At 47.2% G+C, this 15,433-nt stretch overlaps 1 protein-coding gene across 1 annotated transcript in view; it reads right to left on the bottom strand.

The window, feature by feature from the left end:
* Positions 1-4,984: 4,984 nt before the first annotated feature.
* Positions 4,985-15,433, bottom strand: part of RERE (arginine-glutamic acid dipeptide repeats) — a 326,197-nt gene continuing 315,748 nt past the window's right edge. The window contains exons 28-30 of the mRNA XM_080377911.1: positions 15,327-15,374; positions 14,176-14,295; positions 4,985-8,370 (exon numbers count right to left, since the gene is read on the bottom strand). The gene's annotated coding sequence lies outside the window, so the exon portion shown is untranslated. The remainder of the gene's footprint in view (positions 8,371-14,175; positions 14,296-15,326; positions 15,375-15,433) is intronic.

Raw genomic sequence — 15,433 nt, 5'->3', positions numbered from 1 at the left:
CCTACTTCTCGTGCTGCTCTGGACGAAACAAAACAACAACAACAACAACAAAATCACCCAAGCTGCTTGATTTTGCAATCTCCATAGATGTTGGAGGCAAAGACGGCCACAGAATAAAGATATCCTGTTCAGAGGAAATAAATAAGATGTTGATTGGCAAGCTAAATCCTCCACAGTGTCACTGCCCATATGACTGGAATCCCAAATGAACCAAACTGCAACATGTTTTATGCTGTTTCTGCACTCCAAATGCATTTTTCAATCTATTTCCTTAAGCCTGCAGGACCGCTGTCTCAAATTCAACTTCCCATTTCTCCACTTGGACAGAGACACTAAATAGAAGCTCTCCTTAGTGATAGCACCTTTCATTTCATTTCTTAGATTTCTAAGCACACAGGAAGGGTTAGCATGTGTTAAAAGCCATTGTCATGAGATAATGGCCTGCTATTAGAGCATCTTCTTTTTTTCCCCCCCTTCTGATGGCTGTGGGCCATTTTAGTGTGATGTGAGAAATGATGTCTTGCAGTTCCTGGACATATTATGGGATCAGCCTTGTCACACAGCCCAATCACTTCTGTGATCTTTCTTTTGGGAGAGAAAGAAGAAAAACATGCCCCCGGGACATTGTGTGCTAGCCTGACAAAATCAGGCCACTGAGGAGGGAACAGCTGATCCCAGGCTGAGCCCAAAGATCAGCATCCCCAAGCAGGGCACGCTGCAAGAGCAGGTGGGGATGTCTGCCATGGTGTCACCCTCTACCTTTAAACAAGAGACAGTCTCCAAGGGAATTAGAGCTACTTGTCCTCCTCTGCACAGCCTGGAGAAGTAGAGAGCATCAGCCTAAGCAGATAAACGTTGAGTTCAAAGTCTAAGGATTTATCAACTCCAGTTACAGCCTTCACTTGGCTCTCCTTAAGGAAATAAAGCAGCTTAAATGACCTGAAAATACTAAGTCTGAGATAAGCAACCAGGTAAAACAAGACAGAGGAGCTGGAAGGAGGAGCATGGACAGCAGGGGATAGCTTACAGCTGCCACAGGGACTGTCCACAGCCAGCTTCTGCAAGAGGAACAGCCCAGCTTCCATCATCGTCCTTGTCAGGGAACAAATCCACCGTGGGCAAAAATGTTCAGAGTGTCCCCAGAGCACGAGATTCAGGGAAGAAGGTTGCCCGTGTGGAGAAGAGTCTGTCCAGCAAGGCATCCAAACTCTTCCCAAGAGCTCTTCCCCATGCACTGCATTAAGGGGTGCAGACAGTGAGATGAGGGGAGATCACAGCTTTCTGAGCCCTCCTGAAGTCTGAGAGGAGAGACTCTGGTTTGGGACCAAAAGGCAGCTGGCCCAGGCTTTGGGTCAGGACACAGTGCTTGCAGAGGATGCTGCGATGCCATTAATCTTCTTGCAGGAACTCCCATGCAGCACTGCGGAACGGTGACAGCCAGCTGGGTAATGTCAGGATCCAGACGACAGTCTCATACAGAGGCCAGGAAGGGGCCTGGGGGGAGATGTTAGAGGACACGGAGCTGTGTGGGTGGGAGCCTCTGGAGGTCTCTGCACATGTCTCAGAACAGGGCAAACACAGAGCAGGCTCCTCCAGGCTGCCTCCAGCTGAGCTCTGAACACTTTGAGCATCCCTGCCCTGACTCCTACTGCTGAACCCTTGAGGACCGAAAATCTCACATCAGCCTTTACCTGTGGCCAGTTCTTGCTGTTTAGTTTGCTCCCTCCTTCCCTGGCACAGGCTCGCTCTCCGTCTGGCCAGCCTTCTTTCTTACTTCAGTACATCTCCCTGGCCTTGGGCAATTCCCTTCTGTGCCTTCCCTTCCCTCACCTGGGCTACTGGCAGCTCAGGCAGCCCCCACCAACCTCAGGGCTTGTCCAGGCACCCAGCATGGGCAGTGGGATGGGAGCTGCCGTTATCGCCGGTCCCAGCTCAGCACAGCACCATCTCGGGAAGGAAGCAGCATCTTTTCCTCCCTGTTCTCTCCAAGAACAAGGAAGAGTCCCATCGGCCTGGTGATGAACAGAGGACGCAGGGTACAAATAGGGTGCATCAACCTGAGCCCAGGGAGCAAGCACAGCCCCACTGCGGCCTTCCCGCAGCCCCTCGCTAGCCACGGCAGCCGCTGGTTGCTGATGCAGAGGTGCTTATTTATTTAAACTTTTTTTGATGCAAAGGTCCAACAAATCAAACATTGCTGCTTCAATGCAAATGGCAGAAGGCTAAGTGGTGTTATCTTTAATTACCGTCAGTGTCAAGGGGAACAGCCGAGTAGTGGCACGGGGTGGAGGGGGAGGGGGGGGCAGACTGTAATTTGCATTCATATGGGGACACCTAGTGGCCACGGCGACATATTGCAAGTATTGCGCATCCCGGCACCGTGTAACCGGGATGGAAAGCCCGGCTGGCAGCCCCCTCGCCCTCTTGGAAAGCAGCTTTTGCACTGCTGATGCTGCCCCCACCCTACCCCCCACCCCCCCACCCCCCCCGCCTTCCCTTGCTGCTGCAAAGAGCATTCTTCATCCTACTGCCCTAATCCTGCTGCCTGCAAAAGAACTGTGGGGTTTTGTCCCAGGGTCTTGCACCCTGCCGTGGTGAAGGGCTCCCCCAAAAGCAAGTCCCACCATGGGTTCCTTACCAGGCTCCATCCAGCACAGTGCGGAGCAGGGGATGTGCCCTAAGAGCAGAGCCTGGCACAAGCCTCAGGCTTCTCTGGGCGCCCAAGGATTTACAGGCTGGCAAGGGATGTCCCCCCGTGCTGGGGGCTGTGTTGCATGAGCCCCCACTGAACACACCAGGGTGTGACATGGGGAAACAGAAGGGTGGAGTCCCAGTGCTCCCAGTTCAACACATGTGGCACCAGGCAATGGCTGCTCCCGGTCCCTCTCCACATCTGGATACATCCTGTGGTCCAACACACTGTCAGAAATGCCAGCCTGACTCCTGCATGGCATCTGCCTCATCCAGAGCTGCTTGTTCATGCAGTACATGGCCGAGGCCGCGGCTGGTCACCTGGAGCCAGGTGCCCCACGGGGCAGGTCTGTGTCCCACCACTCAGCTGTATGCGCCCAGCGGGGGGGCCTTGGTCCCACCAGCTGCTCTGCGGAGGGGGCATCCCTACCCCTCGCTGCTGTACCTGTTGTCCCAAATGTCTTCTGCTCAGGAAAACTTACCTGAAGAGAACAAGCACAGTTTTTTTTTAATTTTCTTTATGCCCTAAAGCAGCCAGCCTCATGCAGGGCAGGAAGCTGTACACATTTTAAAGCCAAGATCCTTTCCCTCTCACATCTATCACCCTCCCTCTTACACACCCAGCCAGCTAGCTCCCTATTTCCTGAGCATTTGGTATTCCAAGGCTTTCCAGAATAGGCTGGGGATATGGAGAAACTGGACACTTTGCTAAGAAATGTGACCCAGTATGACCCTGTAGGGTGTGAGGGTGTAACCCAGCCCTGCCCTCACAAGCCCCCAGTGCCCACCTGCAGGAGTACTGGTGCTCAGCCTAGCCACTCCGAGTGGCCAGCGCAGAGACAGAAGCATCTCGGTCCCCTTGGTACACTCTGACCACCAGGAACATGCAGGTTTGATCCTGTTTCAGCCAAACTGCCACCAGCCCTCCTAGCCCAGCTCCTGGGGTCTGCAGTGTGTCATCTCAGATGGTCCATTTTAAGTTTTGCTGGTTTAATGCCAGTCCCATCTCACCCTCCCCCTAATTCTGGTTTTGGGTACAGGCCCCTGAGACATGAAAAAAAAACACCTTTCTGTCCCTGTCTTGTGAGTTTTCTCACTTTGTTCAGTGATTACTACAAGGAAACAGCTTGTGGGTTTGATAAGTTTCCATCACTGTCCTACACACCAAGAATACTGCATGTCAGTTCCATCTGTCTTTCGACTTCTACTATCGTATCTCTCTTCCCACACTGATGTCTACCTTAAATTTTCTTTTCCCCTTTCACCTGCTGCTATTAAGATCTTCTACATATATAGTTGAAATTAATTCTTTATTTCCCACAGTAGTCCTTGCTATCAGCTCTAGTGGTAGCACCAGTAATTACTTTCTTCCTATTAGTTTGTGAGACACTGTGGCTAATTTGTGGGTACACTGATAAAACCCAGAAGTGTCAGGTGATTACACTGCAGGTTGACTGCATGAAAGGTCAGGCAGTGATTTCCCCCACGTAGGTGGTTTATTCATTATATTCCTTTCTGGAAGGTCTAGCAACAGAGTCCCTGAGACTGTGGAGCCCTCCACACAATCTGAGTGCAACCACAAACACCCGTTTGTGTTCCTTGCGATCTGCAGAGATGCCTTTACACACCAGCTCTGGGACAGGACATGCCTGTTCACAACCCAGCCCACATAGGGGCACGCTGTGCTGCCAAGGTTCCTGTTTCCAGCTGACTGTTGGATGTGGAGAAGTGGCCCCTTTCCACCTCCTACACTCACTGCATCTGGGGGTTCTTCCCTTGCTGCACCCTTTGTAAGGCAGGAGAAAGAGCAGGCTGTAGTATGAACCTGCAGCGCTCTGTGCTGCAAACCTCCGCTCCGAGCACAGGAACAAGTTTTTTAGCCTTCCCTCCCTCTCTTTCCCCAAAACGTGGACTTTTTCATCAAGAGGAGGTCACACCAGCTGGGGACAAAGAGCTGGGCAGTGCTGGGGTGGGGGGCAGTCTGTTATGACCTCAGAGACATCACTTGGTCATGTAGACAGGTCCCCATCATCAGGATGGAGAACCAGAGGTGTGCGAGTGTGCTCAGAGGCATAGAAGTAACACACCTCATTGCTCAGCTGTAAAATTTCCTGTGTGCCCTGTCCTTCACCTGCTTTAGGAAAGCCCTGGAGATCAAGGACTCTCCCTTCCTGCTCATCCCCCCAGCTCCTTCTACGATGTGGCCTGCTCTGCATCCTGAGGGTTCACTTTCTCCATCCAGAGGAGAGGCATAGCAATCCAACCTCCATCAAAGAACATAGCACTACCTGAGGACAGATAACTGTTCGGCATTTATTGTTATCTCCAGTCTAATCTATGCAGTACATAACAGTGGGAATAGGCCACAGAACAGTAAAATACCACTACAATTGTAAAACTTGCAAAACAGTTCCTGCTATCATTGGTGATTAAAAAATAAATAAATCCAAATGACTATCTGAAGTATAAAGCTACTTACAATTTATTGCCAGAGCTCTGATCCTTAGCAAGTTCGTCATCAAAGGAATTACACAGGGCAGTGTACTATGGCTTGTTGAAGCCTCTTCCCAAGTTGAACATAAAATGACAAATAATTATTTGCACAACATAAATTTACAAGCATCTTAAACTGTCTGTTCACTGAATTACCTCAGAGGACTAGGAGAGAGGAAGCTTAGCGCTTTTCACAGGGAACAGTACATTCATACAGGTTTCACTGCCTGGTGTTGCTTGGAGAAAAATCATCATATCTGGTCTGCTACCTACCCATTAATTAGCAGTAATTATATTGTATTAGTGTTACAAATTGCTATTGAAAGATGTTACCAAGCTAGAGGCCCTCAGTTTAATTGAAAGCACTTTATTTGATTACTTATCACCCTGTGTTATAATACCAATGACCTGCAGAAGAAAATTGCTTCCCCAGAGGGATCTTGCTGGCGAGAGAGCTCTGCTGGAAGGCAGAGATCTCCTGCCTCTGGGAGCAGTGGTGGCTTCACTCCTTCCATGGCACGCTTAGCATCCAAGGAGGAGGTAAGGAAAAAGTGGACAAGGGTTTTTTTGCACACCTGAGGGACAGCATTTTATAAATTACATTGCCAGAAGATCTTAAAGGAACTTGGGATTTGGTGGCAACATGGGGAGGAGGACTGGTGACATATAGAACGCAGTGGCAAAGGTAAGGAAAAGAAGTTCTGTGGCTGCAGGACCATTTTATAGCCTCCAGCAAGGAGGCTTTCACTATAAGCCCATCAGTCCACAACTTGGGACACATAATTGGGGTTTCTTTCATTGTTCGCAGCATCTTTTGTTTCCAAGATAAGCATGTAATTAGCTGAAAGAAAATGCAAAGAGAGGCTCATCTAGTAGGTTTCCATCTTGCTGCCGCTGGCGATCCATTAATGAAGTCTAATTACAATGTCAAAAGCCTACGTTCTAGCCCAGTGACTAATTGACTTTGGAAATGCAAGAGCTCTTTTGTTGTTTTAAGCCAGGAGAAGCAAGAAGGGAGGAAAAAATAAAGCAGAACTAAACTAATTAACAATTATCTGTAACACAAAACAAAATATTAGTTACAGAAGCAATTCTGTGCTCTTCATGTATCTTGGCCCTCCTGCCATTGCAGAGCACTGCAGAAGAATTCTTTTCTGTTTACACCTGCAAAGTTTATATGGCCCACTCCTACACCTGGCAGAGGATTTCAGCTGTGTTACGTAGGCCTGGTGACTTGTTGGATGGAAGGGAGGGATGGGCAGATATACTTACTCTAGGAAGGACAGCTAGGGAAAGACAGATATAATGTGGTATGCTCTCCATAAAAAAAAGAGAACAGGAGCTGCTGTGTCTGCAGGTAGGGGCATTTCTTGGCAGCATCCAGGAGTACTGCTCCAAAACAAGGAACTGCGTGATTTAGTCTCCTAGCTCCTTCCCTCAGGGTGGCTTGCAGAGGTTTGAAGGAGCAATACTTGGTATATCAGCCCTTCACATCCCAATTTGAGTCACTAGCCCCTAGGCATGGTCCTTCCTGGATCAGCCTCCTTAGAAAGGGCTGGGGATGGTTTTGCTCCCCAAAGAAATTATTGGTATTGAGTTTTATGGAAGTAGTTGGATTAAAGTGGCCATGGGCAAGGTAGTGTGAATGGATGCAGTTTTCTGTGAGGATGAAGAATCAGCCCTCACCTTACAGGAATTTATCCCATCACCAGAAAAAGCCAGGCAAATGGCTTAAACTGCAGAATGACAGTATCTCATCGTGTAGACATTTCCATAGGTGCCATGACAGGAATTAAAAATCAAATCCATCTTTTAGCTCCTGAGACTATTAAATTTTACTTTCAACGCATTTAAAGAATAAATAGGCATATGAGAAAATTAACTACAGGAGCTCACTGATGAAATGATCATTGAATGAAATTCATTGATCAGCAGATGTGAAAAAATAACAAATCTCTGTAGTGGTGTATAAAGTGATACAGTCAGGATCTTTCACAGAAAATCCACACAAGCAGGCTTGTGCCAATAAGCCAAGATTATAGTTTGAGCAGCAGTAGCATGAGGACAGAATTGCCTTTGCTTCTCAAGCCAGCAAACTGGAGCTACCTAGAAAAGATCAGCAATATTTCAACTTCACTGCAGCTGTTACTGCTGGGTAGATCAAGGTCAGCCAGACACCACAGCTCTCCAGCAACTACCAATTAGGCCATGAACACTGAAAAGAAAGATCCTTCCAAAAGGTCACAGAATCAAAACACACTGGCAGATTTGTTCCAGATGAATGGAGGCAGCCGTTCCAGAAAGAGCGTAAGGTGGAGGAGTCCATGTTTTAGGCATGTGAGGGTTCTTGTTTAGGACTGGGAACTTCACTCCTGTTCTCTTCTAACACTTATGAATACAGACAAAAAAAGAGATTTCTCTCAGGTGGCTTTTACCTTGGTGTGCAGTGACGTCTGTCCCATCCAGAGGATTCACAATGCCTGGATAATCCCTTCCAAATGACAGATGTTTGATGTAGTGCATCATATTGATCTGAAACGGAAATGCTAATAACTCAAACAACTGCACAGCATCCAAGGGGCAAGGTAAGGAGCTTAAAGTTAATTATTTGTATATTTTTCCGAGTATGGCTCTGGAACAGAGACAGGTCCTCCCTTACGCTGCACGTCCTAACAGTAAACTCTGAAGCACTTGCTCTTCTTTTTTGTATTCATGGCAGATTCCAGGATGCGGACTTTCTCCTTTTCCTCCTGGAAACAGCCAGATGCCGGTGCCCTTACCCCCCACCTACAGCGCAGGCTGTTGCACCCACTTCTCTCCCTGCCATGGCAGCACCGTGCTGTCAGCTGCTCCGGTGGCGCTGGTATGGGCATCATCTACTTTCCTCCCAGATCCAGAAGCAGCTATGGAAATATCAGCCTTAGGAAACTGGGGAGCACAGCTAAGGAGCAAGGCAGTCTCAGGAAGAGGGGAACAGGCTTGCCAAGCAATATGCAGATGTCCCAGAACATCCCTCACAGCCCTGTGTGAAAGCAGGTGCTAGGTTCTGCTCAGACTGGGATCTGTACACTAGGATCTCAATGTGGCAAAGGCAGGGAAATCCAGAAGGAAAACAAGACCAAGAGAACTAGAACATTATCTTGGGAACACTTACATAATCAAGTCCAAAGCTCTGCAGATCGTGAACTGTAATAGAAAAACAGTTTAACAATATAGTTCACACTGTGATAACAAGCATATCTGTTTACCTTATTCTAGCTTGTAAGGGAGTTCCTCTCATTTCCATTGAGATCTAAAATGGCAAGAAAATCCCCTGGGTTTCTCTCTTGCTTGCAGTAGGGCACGTGATAGATAAAACTGCTGCAATTCCCCTCCTGACATACACTAGCCACTGCTAGAATGAATGAAAGTATCTTTATTTTGGGGTTACTTCAGATTAGGTATTTTGGTCTTCATCTGAATGTGTTCTTAATCTATGGCAAAAACAAGACCCCAGGGGCAAGGAAGGAAAAAATTCACTGTTATCTCTGTCACCACCTGATACACATAACTCCTCTAACTACTGTAAAACAGAGGCACAACAGATCTAAACTAACAACTGAGCAAAGCACAAGCCTTAATACCAAATGCAAGTTCCCTAATGAAATTATCATCATCTTAGCAACTCTCAGCGGCTCTGCCTATCAATCAGCCTTGTTACAGCTGCCCAGAGAACGCACAGGGAAAGGAAAAGTCTGCAGGGAGAGCATGAGCAGGATGTTTGCAAACAACTGGTACGACCAAGGTGACTATCACTAGTGCCAGGGTTTGGGGTGGTTGGCCTGCCCTCTCTCTGCCCTTCCTGCATACAGCGCTATGACAACGCCAGCAGCACCATGCACCCCCAAAGGGAGCTGGAAAACAGGGGCAAGGGGAGGCAACTGATATCTTTTGGTTGGCTACTTAAATTACTTTATGTAATGCCAGAAACATCGGTCTCAGGATGAAAATATAACTTCCAACTTGATTTCAGTATTGCTCCTACCAGGTTTGTCCAAAGTCACACTATCATCTTAAGGTAGCCAGAGGCCATGGTGCATTTTAACACTGGTCAGGAAGTCAGATCTCAACTTTCACCTTTGCAAAGAAAAACATGCTTCAAAAAACGCAGTGTTACTTAGGAGCTGGTGGAGTCGGATCACCCAGTGCTGCTACATGATCAACAAAGATCAGGAATGCTGCTCCCTTCAAGTGTTTCTGGCACACAGCCTAGCACAAGACAAGCCAGAATGCTGAAGAACCGACCACAACTAGCCTCTCCTTTAAAACATTTATTCAACATGAGTTGAATGAGTGAACTCAGGTTTTTTCCATTGACATCTTCCAATAAAACACCAGAAGCTTTACCTGCATTTCTATAAACCCCTTACTAAGCCCAAAGAGATACGCATGCAGAACAGAGAACATACAGTTAGGAAAAGGAAATGCTAAGCCTAAACTGTATTTCCTCCTAATGCTCCGATCGAGGGAGAGCCCTTCCATTTCACAGTTAAAGTGTTCAATGCTCAGAAAGAAGGCTGCAGTCACTGGAATTAAGACAATGGCTCTGCATTACAAAGAGCTCAGAGCTGCACTGGCTTCAGATATTCTCGGTGCTGTCTCTGACAAGTGTGCAGACCTGTCACTGCCACTAGCACAGCGGTTTGTGTGCCTGTGCTGGCAACTGCATCAAGGAACTCCTTTGGCTTTAAAAAAAGAAATTCCTACTAAAAATTTGGAAATACATGTGAAATGGTGGCCAGGGAAAGGAAAGAAAAGCGAAGTGGCCTTGGGATTATGCTATGCCATTTTTCTTAACGGTTACCAGCAACACGCTGTTTCATGTTGCAGTTAAGGCAAGAGTTAAGTGCCTCAGCTGTCAGTGAAGTGTCAAGCCCCACTGCCTTTTGCACAGACACCAGTGGGGTAACCTTCAGCGAATAACAAAGTTCTACAGAGCACTTGGCTCTGGTGGATCTGCATTTAAACTGGACCTGTTGTCATAGAACAGTCTTTGTCCCCCCATCCTTCTGTTGATGGCCCATTCCTGTCCCACCCTCCCTTCAGACAAGAGTCACATCAGAGAATGCATGCAGCAGGCTGAAACGTGAAGCACTGCTTTATGTGAGGCTGTTCTCGCGGTCAGAGCAGCTCCAAAGGAAGGTTGATCACACAGCTGCAGGAGCGCTTGTGCTGGCACCGGGCGGCCTCCCGGTAGCTGCTCTCCTACAACCCTGCACAGGGTGATGGCGGTTATCAGCTGTAACACTCGGGTGGTCACATTCCTCAGCACCTGAAGCGTGACCTGAGTACTAGCAAGGCTAACAAGTCTTACAGAGCGGCACCAGAGAAATTCAAGGGCACCCCTTGAGAAAGACCAGTCATTAACCAACCTGTTACACTTGTTACATTGTGTGTGACCCATTTTAGCATAAATGGAGTTAAGGCTCTCCAAAATATTTCCCCCCAGTGCTCTGCCTGAGAAGTGGGCCCATGTGACCTCATGAGGGTCAAGGGCAAGGTCCTGCATCTGGGTCTGGGCAACTCCCCCCCCCGCCCCGAATCAATACAGGCTGGGGGATGAAGGGGTTGAGAGCAGTCCTGCAGAGGACTTGGTGGTACCAGTGGACGAAAAAAATGGACACGAGCAAGCAACATGTGCTCACAGGTCAGAAAGCTGACCATGTCCTGGGCTGCATCCAACGATGCATGACCAGCAGGTCAAGGGAAGCGATTCTGCCCCTCTGCTCTCACGAGACCCATCTGGAGCACTGCATCCAGCTCCGGAGTCCTTGGCAAGGGAAAGACATGGACCTGTTGGAGCAGGAGAGCCACAAAACTGATCAGAGGGCTGGAGCACCTCTTCTAAGACAGGCTGAGAGAGCTGGGGTTGTTCAGCCCAGAGAAGAGACTCTGGGGAGACCTTATTGTGGCCTTTCAGTACTTAAAGGGGGCTTATAAGAAAGATGGGGACAAACATTTTAGTATGGCCTGTAGCAATAGGACAAGGCTTAGTGGTCTTAAACTGAAAGAGGGTAGATTCAGACTAGATAGAGAGAAGAAATTTTTTATGATGAGGGTGGTGAAACACTAAGAGAGGTTGCCCAGAAAGGTGGCAGATGCCCCGTGCCTGGGAACATTCAAGGTCAGGTTGGACAGGGCTGTAAGCAACCTGATCTAGTTGAAGATGTCCCTGCTTCCTGCAAGGGGGATGGACTAGGGGGCCTTTAAAAGTCCCTTCCAACACAAACCATTCTATGATTCTGTAAACTACCACTATCATTCCAGCCACTGTGTATTTATATATACTTGAGGAAGTAGAAGTCCTTCACAACTGAAATTTTACTGTGAAAGTTCTGAATTGCCTTGAAATTCTCAAGAGCTTTTCTCCAAAACACCCCTTCCAGAGATACTGATATTCAGGTCCTGGACCAAACACCGTACCTGAGGTTGTTTTACAGCAGGGCAGCAAAGTTTTGTAGAACAAGTGAGGCTGAGAGACTGCCCAGACACATTCTCCTCCACGTTCTCCCACAACCATGTGGCAGCACCTTCAGAAAACACTTTTCTATTCGTTCCCAATAGTTCTAAACATCTCTAACAAAATTTCACCAATGTCCTCCCTCCTGAAGCAGTGCTGCTGTTACCACAGATAGCAATGCAAAGATGTTCAAAGGAAATGGTCTGAAACACTTGGAGGCTAAAGGTCACAATAAGCAGGAAAAGAAAATACTTTATCATGTACATGAGACTGTTGGAAACTTTTTGCCGGTGCAAAGTGGAAATTTCCAGCTACCTGCAGGAGACAGTAATCTTTCATTAAAAGGCCTTAATCTACATAAATAAAGCAGTCATACCAGCGGTTGGATTTTCAAATCTTTGTTTAAGATAGACAATAAGCAACTCATTGTCATGGGTGACAATACCAGCAAATATTGTCCTAAAAGAGATATGAATTTCCCCTCTTCCTCACAGGCAGTCATGGGGAAAGCCATCATCAAATACCGATGTTGACAATAACTGTTCTATGCAGAGTATTTTAGTGGACATAAAAATGGGAAGAAGGCAGAATTAAGTCTACTGGGAGGGAACTAATTGCTGCTGTAGGAAATACAAAAAGGTATCACAGAAACGGAGTGGAGAAAGTAACTGAGAGGGTCAGCTGGCAGGGGAAGAAAACCCTTAATGCAATAAACAACAGTGGTCCTATGTATGAAAACAAGCTGTGTTCAAAAATAAAGCACTAAGCTTACCACAAACACACACACTCCCAAAAAAACCCCACCAAACCTCCAAAATCCCCCAAAAGACAAAGGTAATTAGTACTTTAACCTTGAATACGAAAAGGATATAGATATTAGATGTCAGTCCTCCCTGACACTGGCTAGCATTCATACACACCCTCCCCTGCAAGATTTCAATGCATCAAGCTCACATGCTACATTACACCTTTGAATGTCCATGCAAACCTATCGCATACGTTAACTGCGGACCTGATGAGAATGGAGATGCGCAAATGTCTAACAACGGCCCCCAGAAATTTCCCTAGTGACACCTACCCTTGGACCCTTGCTACCCACAGCACTCCCCTTCGAATCTTTCACTGGGGTGGTGGCCCAACTCAGAGTCATGACCAAAGCAAGCCCAGAGGTAACCACGTCTGCGTGCATTTTTCCTTTACCAGTCAACACAGCTATAGTTGCCATTTAAATAACTGACTGAACATCAAGTGTTACTAACAGAAACTGATAATCATAGAGTTCCACGAAGATGGGTGTACACTTCCAATCTAACTTGCCACACGTGTGGTGGAAATCAAACTAGCCATATACTTTTTCCAGACAGCAGAAGAAATCACTTGCTGCATGCAATACAATTTGATCGCTTTCAAAATGCCTCTCCTGGATGAGACTGTTTGCTCCCTGCAAGTTTCTCTTCCTCTCTGTTGATAACATAAGGAGCAAGAGCAACCGGTTCAGACCGAGTAATCCCAGTGGAGGCTGGCAACACAAGTAAGGCAGGAGGCCTACGTGTGGTAACAGAATTGGGTACAGAAAAGCAGGGTTTGACCACAGACGTTACATTCGCCAGGCCACAGCCTCTGAATACAGAAAGGCTGCTCAGGAGAAGCTCTTGTACCTACCCACTGTTCAACTCTTGGCTTAGTTTAGCCTTTCAGCTTTTAAGAACAGAAAAGTTAAATCCAAGTTACAACAAATCAGCAAATTTAGTTTATGCCAATACACAGAACTACACTATCTCCCACAACAGATAGTAAGGATCTCACATTTTAGAAAAACAAAGTCGGGACAGTATTACCATTACATTGCAACACTACCAGAATCATTCCTGGTTTGTATTGAAGTATACCAGTAAGTCATAACGTGTAAAAAAACCGCAGAGGAGAGGTTTATGTAGCCAAGGACCACTTACTCCAACTTGTAACTGATAAATCAACTGAAATCTATTAATCGTGTATGCATTAACACACACAAAGCAAACGTAGTAAGACGCAAGTTTAGGCTTAAGGGTCAAGTCAGCGGAGCCTTCCCTGGAGAGAGGCTCTTTCCTCTGACCAGCTTGTCCCATTTGTCAGCCTCCTATGATTTAAAGATGCAACCAAAGTCAAGTTTTGCCGGAGCAGCTGCTTGATTTCTAGTAGAAAAAGCCTGCTCACTCAGCAGCTTTGCTCCTGAAATGCATCAATGAGTCCTTGTCCCGATTTCAGAGGGACTAGGCAAAGACTTGCCTCAGAAAAGTACAGAGTATAATGTATATGCATACACACGCACACAGGAGCTTGTCTGACCTGCCAGTGTAATAGATTTGTGTCCTACAAACTCTTCAAGAGTTCGTGGTGTTTAAAATGCTGTGAATTCAGCCATCCCTTGTTCCCACAAATCTCATAGCAGGCATACGGTGATGGAAAGGCTATGAGAGCATCCATCCAAGAATGGCAGAATAGCATCTTACCATGTCTCTCAGCTTCTGGAGTCACATGATTGGCAGCTTTATCCAAGCGTTGTTTAAACGGCTTGTGCTCTATGCACTGCTGCTGCTCTCCTGTTACATCCATGGCATCGATGCTCAAACCTGAAAGCAGTGATCAAACAAAGCTGTTTATCAACACACAAGTGTTATGGCCTGTAACAAGCTGAGGAAGTGAAAAGACAGAATCTTTTGGCCAGCAGGGTAAGAACGTGCCAAACCAGGAGAGCATGTACAGCTAGGGTCAAGTGACCGACAGGGAATAAAACGCATGGTGCAGCACGCTAAATGGCCCTCCCGGGTACGGGGTTTGGTTTGGTGTCCCAGAAGGACCGTTTCCAACTTCCAAGAAAGCATTACCCTGAAAGGTAGACGCGCTTAAGGCAAAAAGCCAAAAGCAAACCCCTCAAAGCCCAGAACCATTTTCAGGAACACAGGAGTTAAGCCTAAAATTGGTTGAAAGCTGCCTCCTACCTCTTCCCCCACCACCTTTCCCCCTTCAACATCAGCACATTTCCTTGGGATGCCCTTTCACAAAGAAAAGATTGAGGTCTGTGGTATCAGCTTGGTACCGAAGCACCACGATGCACTTGCTGGCTACATGCTCTTTTAGAAGGCTGACAGCTTCCCCGCACACAACAGCTGAGGCTTCCAATCTCTCTGGCCTTCCCATGCCCTGTGAAACGTGGGGAAGGCAAAGACCGATAACATCTTGGGGGGTCAGGAGGAAGCCAAGATGCACTACATCTAGAGCCCAATGCATTACTCAAAGGAATTACCACAAGAGAACAAGAGGCAGGAACGACCAGTAGACAAGCAGATAACATGCATGGCAGTAATACCCAGTCAGACTTGCAGGACTTCCAGTCACTTCATCCCGCAACTTGGTTTTGAATTTAGTTAAAAGGCAATCAGATTCTTAACGCTCACTCTGCTTTTATAACTTCTGGAGAATGGCTAACATATGGCATTGGCATTAAAGTCCAATTATCGCCCAAGCAGCAGCGCAGCACTCAGAAGCAGCGGGCACACGGAGCCTCGTGAGCCCTCGGCAAGTACTAGAAGTTATCCCTCCACAGTCAGCAGGGCAACTCACAAGCACAAGGAATATGTGGAAAAGTAACATCTAGACTGACCTTCAGTTTAGCTCCCCTTGATTTGTCAACGTACAATTCCGGATGAACCTAGGCTCAAAGAAAAACACAAAAAAAGCCCCGTTTCACTGGGTAGCAAATCCAAAGGC

Source organism: Falco punctatus (assembly GCF_963210335.1).
Source record: "Falco punctatus genome assembly, chromosome: 3".
Taxonomy (NCBI): Eukaryota; Metazoa; Chordata; class Aves; order Falconiformes; family Falconidae; genus Falco; species Falco punctatus.
Note: the sequence above shows the minus strand (reverse complement) of the source record. Positions and strands in the feature narration are given on the sequence as shown.